Source organism: Macaca fascicularis, chromosome 6, assembly GCF_037993035.2.
Source record: "Macaca fascicularis isolate 582-1 chromosome 6, T2T-MFA8v1.1".
NCBI lineage: Eukaryota > Metazoa > Chordata > Mammalia > Primates > Cercopithecidae > Macaca > Macaca fascicularis.
In genome coordinates, this window is record NC_088380.1 from 72,075,747 (window position 1) to 72,091,445 (window position 15,699).

Below are 15,699 nucleotides of genomic sequence, written 5' to 3' on the forward strand. Positions count from 1 at the left end.
TTTTTTTTTTTTTTTTTTCAAATGGAGGCATGATTGATTAAATCATTGGCCATTGATGATTGAATCTAACTGTATTAGTCCATTCTCATGCTGCTATAAAGGACTGTCCCAGACTGGATAATTTATAAAGGAAAGAGGTTTAATTGACTCACAGTTCTGCATAGCTGGGGAGGCCTGAGGAAACATACAATCATGGTGGAAGGGGAAGCAAACACGTCCTTCTTCACATGATGATAGGAAGAAGTGCAGAGCAAAAGGGGGAGAAGCCCCTTATAAAACCATCAGATCTCACGAGCACTCATTCATTATCACGAAAAGAGCAGCATGGGGGTAACTGCCCTCAAGATTCAGTTACTTCCCACTGGGTCACTCCTGTGAAGCATGGCGATTATGGGAATTACAATTCAAGATGAGATTGGGTGGGGAGAGAGCCAAACCATATCACCAATCTCCAGCCCTATCCCCTCTCCTAAGGTTCCCAGGTAGGACTGATAGTTTCAACTGTCTAATCCCATGGTTGATTCCTCTGGCAATCAGCCTTCATCCTGAAGCTATTTAGGGGCCCACCAAGAGTCACCTTATTAGCATAAACTCAGGTACAGTTGAAAGGGGCTTGTTATGACTAATAAAAGATATTTGTATTACCCCTATCACTAGGAAATTCAGGGTTTTAGAAGCTCTGTGTCAGGAACCTGGGACAAAGACCAAATATTTATTTCTTATTGTTTCACAGATGTCTACGGATTGCTGCTTATATTAGCATTTTAGTGACAAAACAGTAATGCCACTAAAGTATTGCTCACTGATATTTTTCTAATCAATAAAGTACATTGTATCAATGGTAAAAATATACACCACTCCCTCCATTTCATAGGATTCAGTAAAGTTACTTTCACATTAAATGTTAAAATGCTGATCATAAACATTTATGTTTTTCCTGAGTTGGCTCTCAGCCAGAAAGGGTGGCTCACCACCAGTTTAATGTCACTAGTAGCCACATGTGTTTCCTGGAAATGTAAATTCTTGCACTTATTAAAGCACAATTCTCCTTAGGGTACTATAAACAGATGTTGTGGAGGCATTACCCACATCAGCAGAGAAAACTTTCCTCTTCTTGCTCCATCAAAGAAGTTACATTGGCGATAAGCTGGGGTTCATTTATTCCTTCACTTAACAAATACTTATGAGTACACGGCACTGGGATAGTCCTTGGAAATAAGAGATTAAACAGGAGTGATATGGTCTTTACCCTTGTTAAAAGAAAAACCTTCAGATAAACATGACAGAGTTTAATTGAACAAAGAATGATTTGTGAATTGGGCATCGCCAAACCAGAACAGGTTCAGAGACATTCTGGCATTGCCACGTGGTTGAAGAAGAGTTATAAACAGAAAAAGGAAAGTGACATATAGAAAACAGAAATGAGGTACATAAACAGCTAAATTGGTTACAGCTTGGTGTTTGCATATTTGAACATGATTTAAACAGTTGGCCATCTTTGATTGGCCAAAACTAGGTGATTGGTACAAGAGTAGGTTACAGCCTGTTTACACATCCAGTTGGGTTACAGTTCACTATGTAGGCAGAGACCTTTAGTCTGAAATTAAAATATGTAAGGAGGAAGCTTTAGGTTAAACTTAATTTAACACCTTCAGGGACTTTACACACTGAGGTGAAAGACAACAACATACAAATGAAACAATTACAGATAGAGTTAGTCTATGAAGGAAACACTCTCAGTGCTGAGATAGTGAACTGTGGGGGTAGGCATGGAATCACCTGATGGTCAAGGAAATCTTCTCTGAAGAGGTGACATTTCAGCCTGATCTGAAGGATGGGAAGCCTTATGAGGAGTATATAATCAGGCCCTGGGACAGAGTGTTGGAAAGCATGAGGTGGGACAGGGAAAGGTTGGAGAGTGGTAAGCTAAAGGGAGAGAGGCACAATGCACAGCTGAAGAAGAAGATAGAGACCATCCATGCAGGAAGGCAGGGGCCATATGATGCAGGAAGGCAGAGACCATCCAGGCAGGAAGGCAGAGATCATCCAGACAGGAAGGTAGAGCCATCCATGCAGGAAGTTGGAGATCATCTATGCAGGAAGGTAGAGACCACAGGCAGGAGGGTAGAGACCATCCATGCAGGAAGCCAAAGACCATGTGATGCAGGAAGGCAGAGACCATCGAGGCACAAAAGCAGAGACCATCCAGGCAGGAAGACAGAGACCGTATGATGCAGGAAGGCAGACAATCCACACAGGAAGGCAGAGGCCATCCATTCAGGAAGGTAGAGACCATCCAGGCACAAAAGCAGAGATCATCCATGCAGGATGGCAGAGACCATCCATGCAGGAAGCCAAAGACCATATGATGCAGGAAGGCAGAGACCATCGAGGTACAAAAGCAGAGACCATCCAGGCAGGAAGACTTTACCTTGTTAAGTCATGGTAAGGAATTGTGAAGACTTTACCTTGTTAAGTCATGATAAGGAATCGTGATTTTTAAGTACAATAAGAGATCATTAAAATGCAGGGAAGGACACTGTTTAGGGAATATGCTGTGAATAATGGGCTGCAAGCCTGGAATTGGGATGGGTGGTTTAGTGGTATAATGGATGTGAATCACACCTCAAGTATGCAGCAGAAATGTAACTCAGAATCTTTTCTCTGAAAATTTAGCTTCCGCATTCTTCTGGGTAGTAGAAACTTTATCTAGAGTTTAGCTTGTATAGATTCTAGACAATTGAAGACAAATGCAGTTACTTCAGTGTTTACTTTATCATTTTAGGGCTTCACTGTTCCTCCTTCTCCTCTTTCCCCGAGGGCTAGTCGGGGTTTTGGGGTTTATTTACACACCCTCAGGGCCCTGGGGAGCTGGATTCTGCTCCATGGACAGCATCAGGAAGCCCAGCAGCTTCCCTGAGATGAAGTCTCTGTTGGATTTTTATCATATTTTCTTCCTCTCGCCAGGTTCTTGCAAATCAATAGACCTTAGATTATTGAGACTACCAACTCTATTATGAATTTAAAACTGTCTGCTAAGAAACTCAGTTGAATTTTGTCTTTTCTCTGCATTGAGGTAGGTACAAATGCAGGTCACTATGCGACAAACTGCAACAAGAAAAAAACATTGCAAATTATTCCAAATGTTATCTCTGTACACTTTTTTTTTTTTTCCTGGTGAAGCGTTGAATATTTTCTTATGCTGTCTCCCAGTCAACTGCTCACCTCCCACCTCATTGTCTGGCAGCAGGGAGCTGGGGCAGAAAAATAGCAAATCTATTCTTTTTGTGGATACGTTCTTTTCATGGACATGCTCATGAGGCATCCATTGCATCAGGGAAGATTAGGACATCATAGCAGGGAATGCAAAGAGGAAGAAGCTTCTTTGTTCTGCTTTGAAGTATTAAAATAAGATCTTAAATATCAAAACAATAGCAATGTCTTGAGAGAAAATGATGCTCTGAACCTCTATGAGCTAAGGCCCTGGACTAAACAGTAGGCAAAGACGACGGGTCAGCAGAAGCTTTCTCCACCCCTAGAAAGCGGGTAAGGATTTCCCAGGCTACAAGGGCAGAGGCAAAGGGAAGAATGGCGCCCAGGACCCATCGCAGAAGGTGGAGAGTTGTTGCTTCCAGAAGGGAGTGAGGGAAGGAGCAAAGAGTGAGGCCTGGTTTTCTGTCAGGGGAAATAGTACTCCCCCGTGTGCACCCCTCACACCTTGAAGTACCAGGGGGTGGGGAAAGACAGAATGCAGATGAAGAAAGGAGATCCTCAGGTCAGAGTAAGGTTTCAGTTACAGCTTGGAGGCAGGGCAGGCATTTAGTTAAAAGGGTGAGGGCTGGGGACTTTGTTTTTCCTGCAATGTGAGTTTCAGGAAAGCCTGGGTGTCAGTGTTGTATGAGAAGATCAGGTCAGGAGAAATGAAGTGCATGGTTGGTAGAGAAGACAGATAATCAGAGGGACTTAGGTCTTGGGCAGGAACAGGGAACAGGACTGGGAGGCTTCGTAGGCTTACGTGACCCCAAGGGTTCCACTTCCAGTCACCTGGGAAGGAACTGGGTCTCCAGAGGAGCCTGATGACTCCTAGCAGCAGCCTCCTGTGACTGAGAGGGCACGAACGAGCTTATGGGCTCTAAGATGAGAATAACAGTCATGGGCAATGAGTAGTTCCACATCCTCAGAGTGCCTTGTGCTTTGCCTGGTGCCTACAAGGTACATGGGAAATGGATAATGAGTGAAGAAAAATGTGGCTTCCCATTGAATTAGTTTGCTAGGGCTGCCATAACAAAGTACCCCAAACTGGGTGGCCTGAACAACAGAAAGTTATTGTCTCACATTTCTGGAGGCTGGACATCTGAGGTCAAGGTGTTGGAGGGTTGGTTCCTTCTGAGGGCTGTAAGGGAGACACTGTTCCCTGCCTCGCTCCTTAGCTTCTGGTAGGTGGCTGTCACTTTGCGTTTGTTAGCTTGTAGGCACATCACCCCGCTCTCTGCCTTTGTGTTTAGTGCATTCTCTCTGTGTCTCCATCTTCATAAGGTCTCCCACCATATTGGATTGGGAGCCCATCCTGCCCCTGTGAGACCACGGCTTAACAAATTACATCTGCCATGACCCTGTCTGATGGGTCATATTCTGAGGAAGTGAGGGTGAAGACTTCAGCATCTGAGTTTTTTCAGGGACACAATTTAACCTGTGACACTTGTCTCCAGCTCCTTTTCTGCTGTATGGTCTGAACATCATCATTTGAACTACTGCTATCATGTATGGAGTTAGTTTCACACTCTCATGTGTAAAAATGTAGCTTTTTAAGTTTCCCTTTAGCTTTACTAGATTTCTACCACTAGTCACTACGGTAACTGGTACAGGAAGCCCAATCTAGTCATGCCCAGGTCAACTCAGTCCAATTCAGTAATTTCTCAATCTGTTTGGGTTTAAGCTCAGTCACATTCAGGTATTTCCCACTCCCCTCCACTCCTTGGTGGGGCAAGACTGTTCTTCCCTTTGTGGGGACATTACAATGCAGTGGCACTGAGGACATGCTTGGATTTATGGTCATTTGAGCTGACTTTCATGTTCTGTGTGCTGTCTGGTCTTCATCATCGGCTTCTGGTGAAGACCCCCCACCAGCATTTGCTGAAGCAGGTTGGGCCCACATGTTGGGACCACGCTGCCAGCCATAGCTGCATCTCACACTGACGTCCGTAAGACTCCATCAAGCTCTTTCCCTGGAGCATGGCCAGGATTTGCTCTCCCCACAACTGTTGGGATGTACGGGATCCTGGAAAGGTGCTCTGTAGCCCAGTGTTCTCGACTCTTCAAATGGTAATTGATCCTCTGTGGGTTTATCTGCAGGGCTTTCCAATGTGCCAGAGCTCCAAGTAGAAAGTCACCACCTGCCTCTTTTATTCCTGGATTTCCTGAAACATACTTGAGAGTTCAGCTGTCTGTTTTCACAGGATTCATTGTTTACAGACTGTTATTTCTTAGTCTACCTTTAGTGAGCTGTAAGCCTCCTGTTCACCTTTGCGTCCTCTCTACCCAGCACAGTGTCTGACACATTGAAAATGTTTATTAAAAATCTGTTGAATGAATGATGCTGGAAAGCTACCTTCTGGAGAGAATATGTGACATCTGCGGTGGATGCTATGTCTTAGAAGTTACAATGCAGTGGATAAATCATGGGCCCTGGAAGCAGAGTGGATCCTCATTTAGATGCCAGCCCTGCCGTCTGCTCACTGCACGACCGCGGGCAAGTGACTTGAGCTCTCTAAGCCTTAGCTTTCTTATAGATGGGAAACAACTTCATAGGTTGGGATCGGGTGTAAATTATATAATGTATATAAAGTACTTAGCATGCCTCCTGCTGCTTAAGTAAGTACACTGTAAAAGGATGCTTTTATTATTACATGACAGTGCTTTCTTTAGCTTTTGGTAACTCCTCAGAGCTTACAGATAAAATGGTTACCATGAGCTCCAATGAGAGACCAATGTTGCTTTGCCTTAAGTCCATGCTTGGCTAGTAGTTGAGTTGGGTGGATCAAGCTGAACTCTTGCAGACTCTGGAAAGGAGGAGTGAGAGTAGCCATGGCTGACACCTCCATGTCGGGTCCCCTGAGAGCCATGGCCATCTTGGGTTTGACACTTGCAGGTCAGCCTAAAGGATGCACGATCCTGGCAGCTGCTCATGTGTTCAGAGAGGGAGAACAAAGTTGCTATGGTTGAAAAACAAAACCACCTTTTTTTTTTTCTTAGAAGGTATCAGAAGGTGGATCTGGACTTCAAGTTCCAGAAGCATCAGAGATAGACTGGAAGATTCTAGGCTGTTGGGGAGGAAAAAGATGTATTTTCATGGCAGGAGTTCCTTTTGGGATGTAGGGTATAAACTACTCTATGGTCACATGCTCTTATCACGTAATGAAACAGTGGAATCTCGTTCTCTTCTGTCCATTTTTCTTTTCTTTGCCAACTATGTACAGAAAGGCCTGGGTGGGGTGGGGAGCGATGACATCACTATATTCTGTCTCTAGGTTGAGCAGAAGCCAAGTTGAAGGCTGGCTCCTATTTTCCGCAATTAGGTCTCACTTCATTGGGGAAATTTTCCAATGTCATTCTATTCTGTGCGCCATGCTTTTATTTTTATGGAGGAAACTGAAAGGAGTCTATCAAGTCTGAAGTGGTAGGTGAGTTGTCATAGAATACTGACCTCCTTGTTTCTGAAATGCACCAGGGGAAAATAAAGCTATTCACAACTGGTACCCACACACCAAAAATCAATCTTATGTTCAGAGTGGAGTTTAATGGAATAAGCAGCTAAACAGAAGGCTGCTTCTGCAGCCATCTCCTGCAACAACTTGCTGCCTCGGTTTTCTTGATTGTAAAATGGGGATGAGAATAACAATCCCAATTAAATTACCGTTAGTTATTTCAACTCCTAATAGCAGTAACTGACAGCATTTTTTCGAGTGTGATGTGCCAGGTGCTGTCCTTCATAGCCATCCTCAGAGGTAGGTTTTATCATTTCCATTTTACAGGTAGAAGAAACTGAAACAAAGAGAAGTTAACTAACCTAAGTTTGCATAGCCAGGAAGTGCAGGACCAGGACTTGGACTCAGGCAGTCTGACCCAGGTCAGCCTGTCCCTAATCATACTTTCATCTGGGCTCAATAATGAAGACCTGCAAAGACTGCTTGCTGGTGAGTAGTATGAGGTCATCTTCTGTAGAAGTGAAATGATACAGGAAAAGTGAATTTTCCTAATAAGGGAAGCTTTAGTCTAATATTAGCCAGTTGACAAAATATTTTCATGAACATCTCTTTTCATCTTTTTTTTTTTTTTTTTTTTTTTTTTAAGACAGTCTCGCTATGTTGCCCAGGCTGGAGTGCAGTGGCCCAATCTCGACTCACTGCAAGCTCCGCCTCCTGGGTTCATGCCATTCTCCTGCCTCAGCTCCCGAGTAGCTGGGACTACAGGCCCACCACCACCACACCCGGCTAATTTTTTTGTATTTTTAGTAGAGATGGGGTTTCACTGTGTTAGCCAGGATGGTCTCGATCTCCTGACCTCGTGATCTGCCCGCCTTGGCCTCCCAAAGTGCTGGGATTACAGGTGTCAGCCACTGCACCCGGCCTTTTCCTCTATTCCTAAACAGGGTGTGCAAAAAGTGACATAGCCATTTATACCCTGACGTATGTAACCTATCCTGTGAACCATATGCCAAACCTGTTCCTATGTCTTGCCGGCACCCCCAGGCACTTCCATTTCCTACTAACCAATGTTAAAAGGGGGGCAGGAAACCCTCAGCGAGTTAAGTTTAGCAGAGTTTAATTGAGAAAAAACCAATTTGCAAATTGGGCAGCTCTCAAAACCAGAACAGGTTCTAAGAACTCTGGCCAGCAACACGGTCAGGCAGTATTTATGGATGGAAAGCGGAAGTGAGGTGTACAGCTTAATTGGTTACAGCTTGTGCTTGCCTTATTTGAATCCGTTGGTTGCCTGTGAATGACTGAAACTCAGCTGCTGTAATGGGCTGAGACTCAGCTGTTTGTTACAAAAGTATATTCCTAAATTAGGCTTTCAGTTAGTTTCCACACTAAGCCAGGCTGCAGTTCCTTGCTCTTTATGAAGGACCCAATTGCAGAGGCAAGCTCAGGCTAAATTTAGATCAATTTAACATGAAGGAGACAGGTATTGATATTGACCCATTTTTCTGTTTATATAACTGTGGCCCAGAGAGGTTAAACAACTGGCTCTGGGTCACAGAGCCTGGATCGAGCCTGGACTTTCACTTAAGCATTTTGGCTCCAGGGCCCTGTGCTCTTCCTGACCGACATTCTGAATTTATGACACTGTGGCATCTCCATGGCGTTCTAGTGGCAATGACTACCTTTGCTCTTTATTGATCCTTGATCGTTGGCTCTGTGCCAAATACTGTGCTAGAAATGCTAGAACGAGCTTGTCCAACCCGTAGCCTGTGGGCCGCATGCAGCCTAGGATGGCTTTGAATGTGGCCCAACACAAATTCGTCAACTTTCTTAAAACATTATGACATTTTTTTTTTCTTTTTAGGTCATCAGCTATCATTAGTGTTAGTGTATTTTACGTGTGGTCCAAGACAACTCTTCTTCTTCCAATGTGGCCCAGAGAAGCCAAAAGATTGGACATCACTGTGCTAGAAGCTCGACGTGCTGCATCTCTCTCAACCCATTCCGCAATTCCTCTGAATTAGGTACTGCTGTAATCCTGCTTTAGAGCTCAGGGAACAAAGACTTAGAGAAGTTAACTAACTTGCCCAACGGCACATAGCTAATGAGCGGCAGAGTTAAGGTTCAAGTTAATAGATACAGCACCAAAACTTGTGCTCTTTCAACTACGCAACCCTGCTTCTCCATACTGGCCTAAATAAAACAGATGTTCATGATTGCTGGTGATTCACATGAGGTTTGCCCTCCCAGGGGGCTGAGCATAAGCTCCTTTGCTACCTTCTTTCTGCTCAGCTGCGTCTACCTTCTCCAGAGTTCCAAGTCTTGGTCTCTCTTGCTCAGCAGTTCCCTTGCCTGGTGGGATGCATAGAGACTGAGCTGTGCTGGTCAGTGCTGGTTATATCCAGTTCACCCTCAGGCTGAGTCTGTCATTCAGTAATTTTGCAAGATGACCTAAGACTTGGTCCCTATCCCCGCCTCTGTTCTTTCACTGGGGCAGCAATTTAGTATTTTTAAAAAATCTGTTGGGAACCATCATTAGATAGTGCAATTCACAGATACACAGGGACCCAGAGTGTAGTCACGTGCTCCTTTGCGCAGTAGCACTAGGGTTATTGTTTCTATGAGGAACGGGGTCAAATTCATGCTAATGGGGGATATGCCTTCTTCATATGGAATCAGACAATGTTGTCTTCATAGAAAAATTAGTCCTCATGCAGCAGGCATAAACCTTTAAGTTTGAATTAGGGTGTTGAAGAATGCAGGCTCATTTGGTCCTGGGAGCCCACCCAGGTCGGGTTCATTGTGAACACGGTCATCCTGGTTCCCATGGTTCTTAGGTGTGGTGATTCTCTGCTGCCTCTGGGCTATGCTTGACACATAGACAACTTTGGCTTTGATTCTAGTCCAACTTGCCATGATGCACTATGCAGTCGTTTTTCTCTGGAGTCTTTTTGCTTTTCCATTGTGGCTGCCAGGACTTGGCTCATTTTTGCTTTTATAACCCACAGAACAATTGATCTCTGTTCCTTCCTTTTCTTCCTTCTTTCTTTGTCCTGCCTTCTCTCCCTCCCTTTCACCCTTTTCTTCCTTCTCTCTTTCCCTTCCACTCTTCAACACAAACCTGAAGGAAAATATCTAAAAATAAGGAAATTCTGATCCCTTTACATTTTTTGTAGAAACCCTATTTATATTTACCAAATATGACTTCTCTACGGGCTTAGGCTTTTAAGACAAAAGGCAGACATATTTGCAGGCCACTTCTGTTTTCTACTCTGCCACATGTTTCCTACTGACTATAGATGTACTTTGGAGATATTGCAGATTTGGTTCCAGACCGCTGCAATAAGGCAAATATCTCAATACAGGGAGTACATGATTTATTTTTGCTTTTCCAGTGCATGTAAGTTATGTTTATACTATGCTGTAGTCTATTAAGTGTGTAAGAGCATTATGTTTAAAAAACAATGTACATACCTGGATTAAAAAATATTTTGTTGCTAAAAAATACTAACAATCATCTGAACATTCAGCGAGTCACAATCATTTTGCTGGTGGAGGGTTTTGCCTGCTTGTTGATGGCTGCTAACTGATTGGGGTGGTGGTTGCTGAAGGTTGGGTGGCTATGGAAAGTCCTCAAAATAAGACAGCAATGAGGTCTGTCATGTTGACTGACTCTCTTTCATAAAAGATTTCTCTGTAGCTTGTGATGTATTTAATAGCATTTTAACCACATAGTAGAACTTCTTTCAAAATTGCAGTCAGTCCTCTCAAATCCTGCCACAGCTTTATCAATTACCTTTAAGTAATATTTGAAAATTTTTGTTGTCATTTCAGCAACATTCACAGCATCTTCAGGAATAGATTTCATCTCAAGAAGCTACTTTCTTTGTTCATCCATAAAAAGCAACTCCTCGTCCTTTCAAGTTTGATCATAAGATTGCAATTGATTTTATGGGTCTAATTCTAGTTCTTTTGCTATTTCTACCACATCTTCAGTTATTTCCTCCACTGAGGTTCTGAACCCTTCCAAGTAATCCGTGAGGGTTAGAATCAACTTCTTCCAAACTCCTGTTAATGTTGATATTTTGACCTGTTTTTGTGAATCACAAATGTTCTTTATGGCATGTAGGATGGTGAATCCTTTTCAGAAGGTTTTCAATATACTTTACCCAGATCCACAAGAGGAATCACTATGGCAGCTATGGCCTTACAAAATGTATTTCTTAAATAATAAAACTTGAAAGTCAAAATTACTCCTTGATCCATGGGCTACAGAATGTTATGTTGGCAGGCAATAAAGCAACATTAATCTCCTTGTACATCTCCATCAGAGCTCTTGCATGACCAGGCGCATTGTCAATGAGAAGCAATATTTTGAAAGGAATCTTTCCATTCTGAGAAATAGGTCTCAACCAGGGGCTTAAAATAGCAAACCATGCTGTAAAGAGAAGTGCTGTCATCCAGGCCTTGTTTTTCTATTTATAGGGCACAGGCAAATTAGATTCAGCATAATTCTTAAGGGCCTTAGGATTTTTAGAATGGTAAATGAGTCTTGGCTTCAACTTAAAGTCACCAGTTGCATAGCCCCTAACAAGAGAGTCAGTTTGTTCTTTGAAGCTCTGAAACCAAGCATTGACTTCACCTCTCTAACTAGGCAAGTCCTAGATGGCATCTTCTTCCAATATAAGGCTGTTTCATCTACATGAAAGATCTGTTGTTTCGGGTAACTACTGTCATCAATAATCTTAGCTAGACCTTCTGGTTAACTCTCTGCAGTTTCTGCATCGGCACTTACTGCCTCACCTTGCACTTTTATGTTGTGGAGACAGCTTCTTTTCTTAAACCTTGTGAATCAATCTCTGCTAGCGTCACACTTTTCTTTTGTAGCTTTCTCACTTTTCTCAGTCTTCACAGAATTGAAGAGTGTTAGGGCCTTGCTCTGGGCGAGGCTTTGGTTTAAGGCAGTGTTGTGGCTGACTTGATCTTCTTTCTAGACCACTTAAACTTTCCCATCTCAGCAGTAAGGCTGTTTTGCCTTGTTATCATTTATGTTTTCACTGGAGTCACACTTTTAATTTCCTTCCAGAACTTTTCCTTTGCATTCAAAACTTGGCTGTTTGGCCCAAGATGCCTAGCTTTTTGCTCATCTTAGCTTTCAACATGCCTCCCTCAAGAAGCTTAATCATTTCTAACTTTTGATTTTGATGCCTGTAATCCCAGCACTTTGGGAGGCCAAGGAGAATGGATCACTTGAGGTCAGGAGTTCAAGACCAGCCTGTCCAACATGGTGAAATCCCGTCTCTACCAAAAATACAAAAATTAGTCAGGTGTGGTGGTGCACGCCTATGGTTCAATCACTTGAACCCAGGAGGTGAAGGTTGCAGTGAGCTGAGATCACACCACTGCACTCCAGCCTGGGCGAGAGACTGAGAATCTCTTTCAAAAAATAAATAAAAAGAAAAATAAATAAAGTGAGATATGTGCAACTCTTCCTTTAACTTGAACAACTAGAAGCCATTATAGGATATTCATTGGCTTAATTTCAGTATTGTTGTGTCTCAGGGAATAGGGAGACCAGAGGAGAGGGGAGAGAGGGGGGAATTGCCAGTCGGTGGAACAGTCAGAACACAGACAACTACTGAGTAAGTTCACCATCTTCTATCATAGGTACAGTTTGTGGTGCCCCAAAATAATGACAATAGTAACATCAAAGATCGCTGGGCGCGGATTACCATTGTGGGAGGGGAAGAAGGTGACAGCGTCCCAGTCACTTCATGAGATTCAGCCAAGACAGTTAGAAGGACCTTGGTTATCTTGGGATGCCAGCAGATGTGGAGGGAATCTACAGACCAGCTGTGGCCAAGAGGATTTCTCATCCCTTCAGACCTCATTAGCACTGAGGTCTGAAAGTACATAGCACTTACCTCCCTCCCATAGGTGGGCAAATAGCCTAAAGGACAGGAGAGACAGATTTGTCCAGCCAGATCTATCGAATAAGCCTATGTGGCAGCCAGGACATTTTTTTTTTTTCATTTTCCTTTTATACAAAAATGAATGAGATAGTTATTGCTCTTGAAAAGCTCAAAGTCCAGCATAAGAAACAGAATTTTATGCAGAAAATTATAGTCCTTAGGGCTATGTGCATGTGTACGTGTGTATGTGTGTGTTGACTATTTTCTTACATTTCTAATGTCTCTGCCCCAGCCTTCTTGAGGATACTGGAAATATTCTGCCCTGCTTGCCACCTCTCACCTCCTCTTTCCTGGAGCGGGAGCAGTGACTTACCTGTTTGCTGGGAAGGGGAGAAATTAACATCCACTGCTCCACATGGGAAAGAAGGATGTGTTAAGTTCAAGGTCCCCATTCTCAAATGGCCCTTTTTCTTTCTCTTTGAAAACAGCTTCCTCTTAGCAGGTACGCACGCATGCATTCTCTGTGTGACAAGAGATTTACTCTGTCACGGGAGGCCTGAAGTGCTCCAGCAGCTCTGGGTGGCCAGGTGAGTAAGTCAGGACAAAGACAGGATGAGTGTACTGGGGGTGTGTGGCATATTAGGAAGCTCGTTTGGCTGAAGGTGCATCGCTTTTCCGCATCCAGCATCATCTGTTATGTAATGAAGCTGATATTGTGAGCTCCATCTCTCAGACTCATGCGCATTTCTCAATTGATTCCAAAAGCACAGAGGAAGGGTGTCATTTGTAGTTTCCCTTAAATCCTATCACAGGATGAGCACGATAACAGAAATATGAACAGAGGGCTATGGGGTCAAAGAGGAGGGAGTACTAGTCAAGAAAGCCTTCACAGAAAAGGTGACAATTGAACTGGGACTTGAATGGAAGGCATTAGCCTGATGTGACCCAGGAGCCTGACAGCCCATCTGATTGTTTTTTTGTCCCCACCTCAGCCTTAGTGCAGAGCAGGGGACCCAGCAGGGGCTTCATAGCTGTCTGTGGAATAGAGAGATGACAACCCCTGGAGAACGTTCTCTGAGAGGGATGGAGGAGTCCTGGGAAACATGGGAGGTCCACCCTTCTGTCACACATAACCTACCACCTCCGATGGCCTGAGGGCCATGTGAATGGTGCATAGCAAGAAGCACAGGGCCCTGCCCCATGACTGACCTCACAGGAGGATAGCATCAAAGCTCTGGGTGGAAGAAACTCAGAAGGCAGAGACAGCGGGGTGGAGTGTGAGGAAAATCTAGGACTGAAAGTTCCGAAGTCAAGAAAATGCAGGAGCTTAACATGAAGGGCTTTGAAAGAAGTTGTGTGCTTGGAAGAGAGACCAAGGAGAGCAATTCAGGTGACACGGAGTCAAGACTTTTCTTGATACAGAATGCCAACTTTGTTAGAGGATTTCTCCTGGGAATTGGCGGCGGGTGAAATATTAAAGAACTCAAGGAAAACCCAGTGCACAGACAGACAACTAACTTTCGTGGAAAACCAAGGACTAGAAAATTATTATCGAAAATTTGTTTTCTTGTGGTTAATCATTCCACATTTGAGAGCTGGTGGTTTTGCATGGATGTAATTAGGGATTACATTTTCTAGAGGACATTTTTCATGTCAAGCTGACAGTGACTTCAAAGACTAGGGAGGATGGAACTTCATGGAGAGAAAAAGAAGTGCCATGCTGACACAGTGAAGGGGATTTGACAAAAGCACCCTCCTGCATCATCAGCTTAAAAGTATCAGTAAACATGAGCTAATTTTTGAAATATAGTTGCAACTCTGTGATAACACAGAGTTATCTTTGGGATCTCCAAGTGACTTGGCTGTGTGGAACTTTGCTGGTTCAGTCCAAGTTCACCTAATCTCTCTCTCTCCTCCGGTACATACTGGTATTAAAAATGGTCTCTACCCTAACAGGGGAAGAGGACGATAACAATACAGTGTGGCAAGTGTTGCAGAAGGGGTAAGAATAGGATGCTAGAGAAAGGGGGCCTAACCAAGCCCAGAGGAAGGTCACTGAAGGCTTTCAAAGAGGCCACAATGTCTGAGACGAGCTACAAGAGGAGTTACTGAGATTTATTACTTGGTGGTGGCTGCTAAAGTCTTCCTTGGAGCTAATGCTTTGAATCTGCCCTTCTGTTTATGTCACTCCTAGCTCTTGACTTTTGACCACCTGCCTTACACATCTGTTTGGGACTATTAATATCATCAGTATTAGCAGCGTCCCAGCTCCACTTCCTCACCCTTGATTGTCTCAGCTGGCCCTCGTGATGCCTGTGTGACAACTGACCATGGGTACCTGGTATGACCCACAGCCTTGTTCCGTTTAGGCCCCTTGTGTATTAATTAGGCTCTCCCAGACTTGAGGACCAAAGCCATGCTCCAGGATCGGAAGGCTATGTGAAAGTCACTGGAATTAAGAGGACAGCAGATGTCTCAGCAGCTGTGCAGTCAAGACTCCTGGAGATCTGGGACATGGTTCTGCAGCGATCAGCTTGGCATTTCCTTATAATAGAGGCTCTGGCTCCTGGCTCCAGTGACTCTCTTGTGCTTGACGCTTAGCCTGTCAGTCTTGGAGCTGTCACTGCCTCTGCTGCTGCTGTTTTCCTCTGCTGTGGCTGTTTTCCCCTGCTCCTTCTTCCCCCCATCTCTTGCATTTGAGCATCCTCAAGGAATTGTTTCCCCAAAATCTTGGTCTAGTTGGCATTGCTTGAGTAGCAGCTTTTCTTTTCTTTTCTTTTTTTGTTATATTATTTTACCAACGTCTATATTAAAGACACAGAGTAGCAGCTTTTCTTGATACAAATATGACAGTGTATGTGCCAGGAGCCACCCCATGTCTGTTTTGCCTAGAAGGGGACCCGGGGCATGGCAGCATCCTAGGTCTCCACCTAGGACTGTCTGGTCCTGGGGAGGAGTTTCCATTCCTGACCACACCCTTGGTGCCAGAATATCCAAGTATTCTGATCACAGCTCACAGAGTTTAGCCTGTACTAGGATTTCGACAAGATTCTCTACCTTGCATCCCCAGGCTTGATTTCATCCTC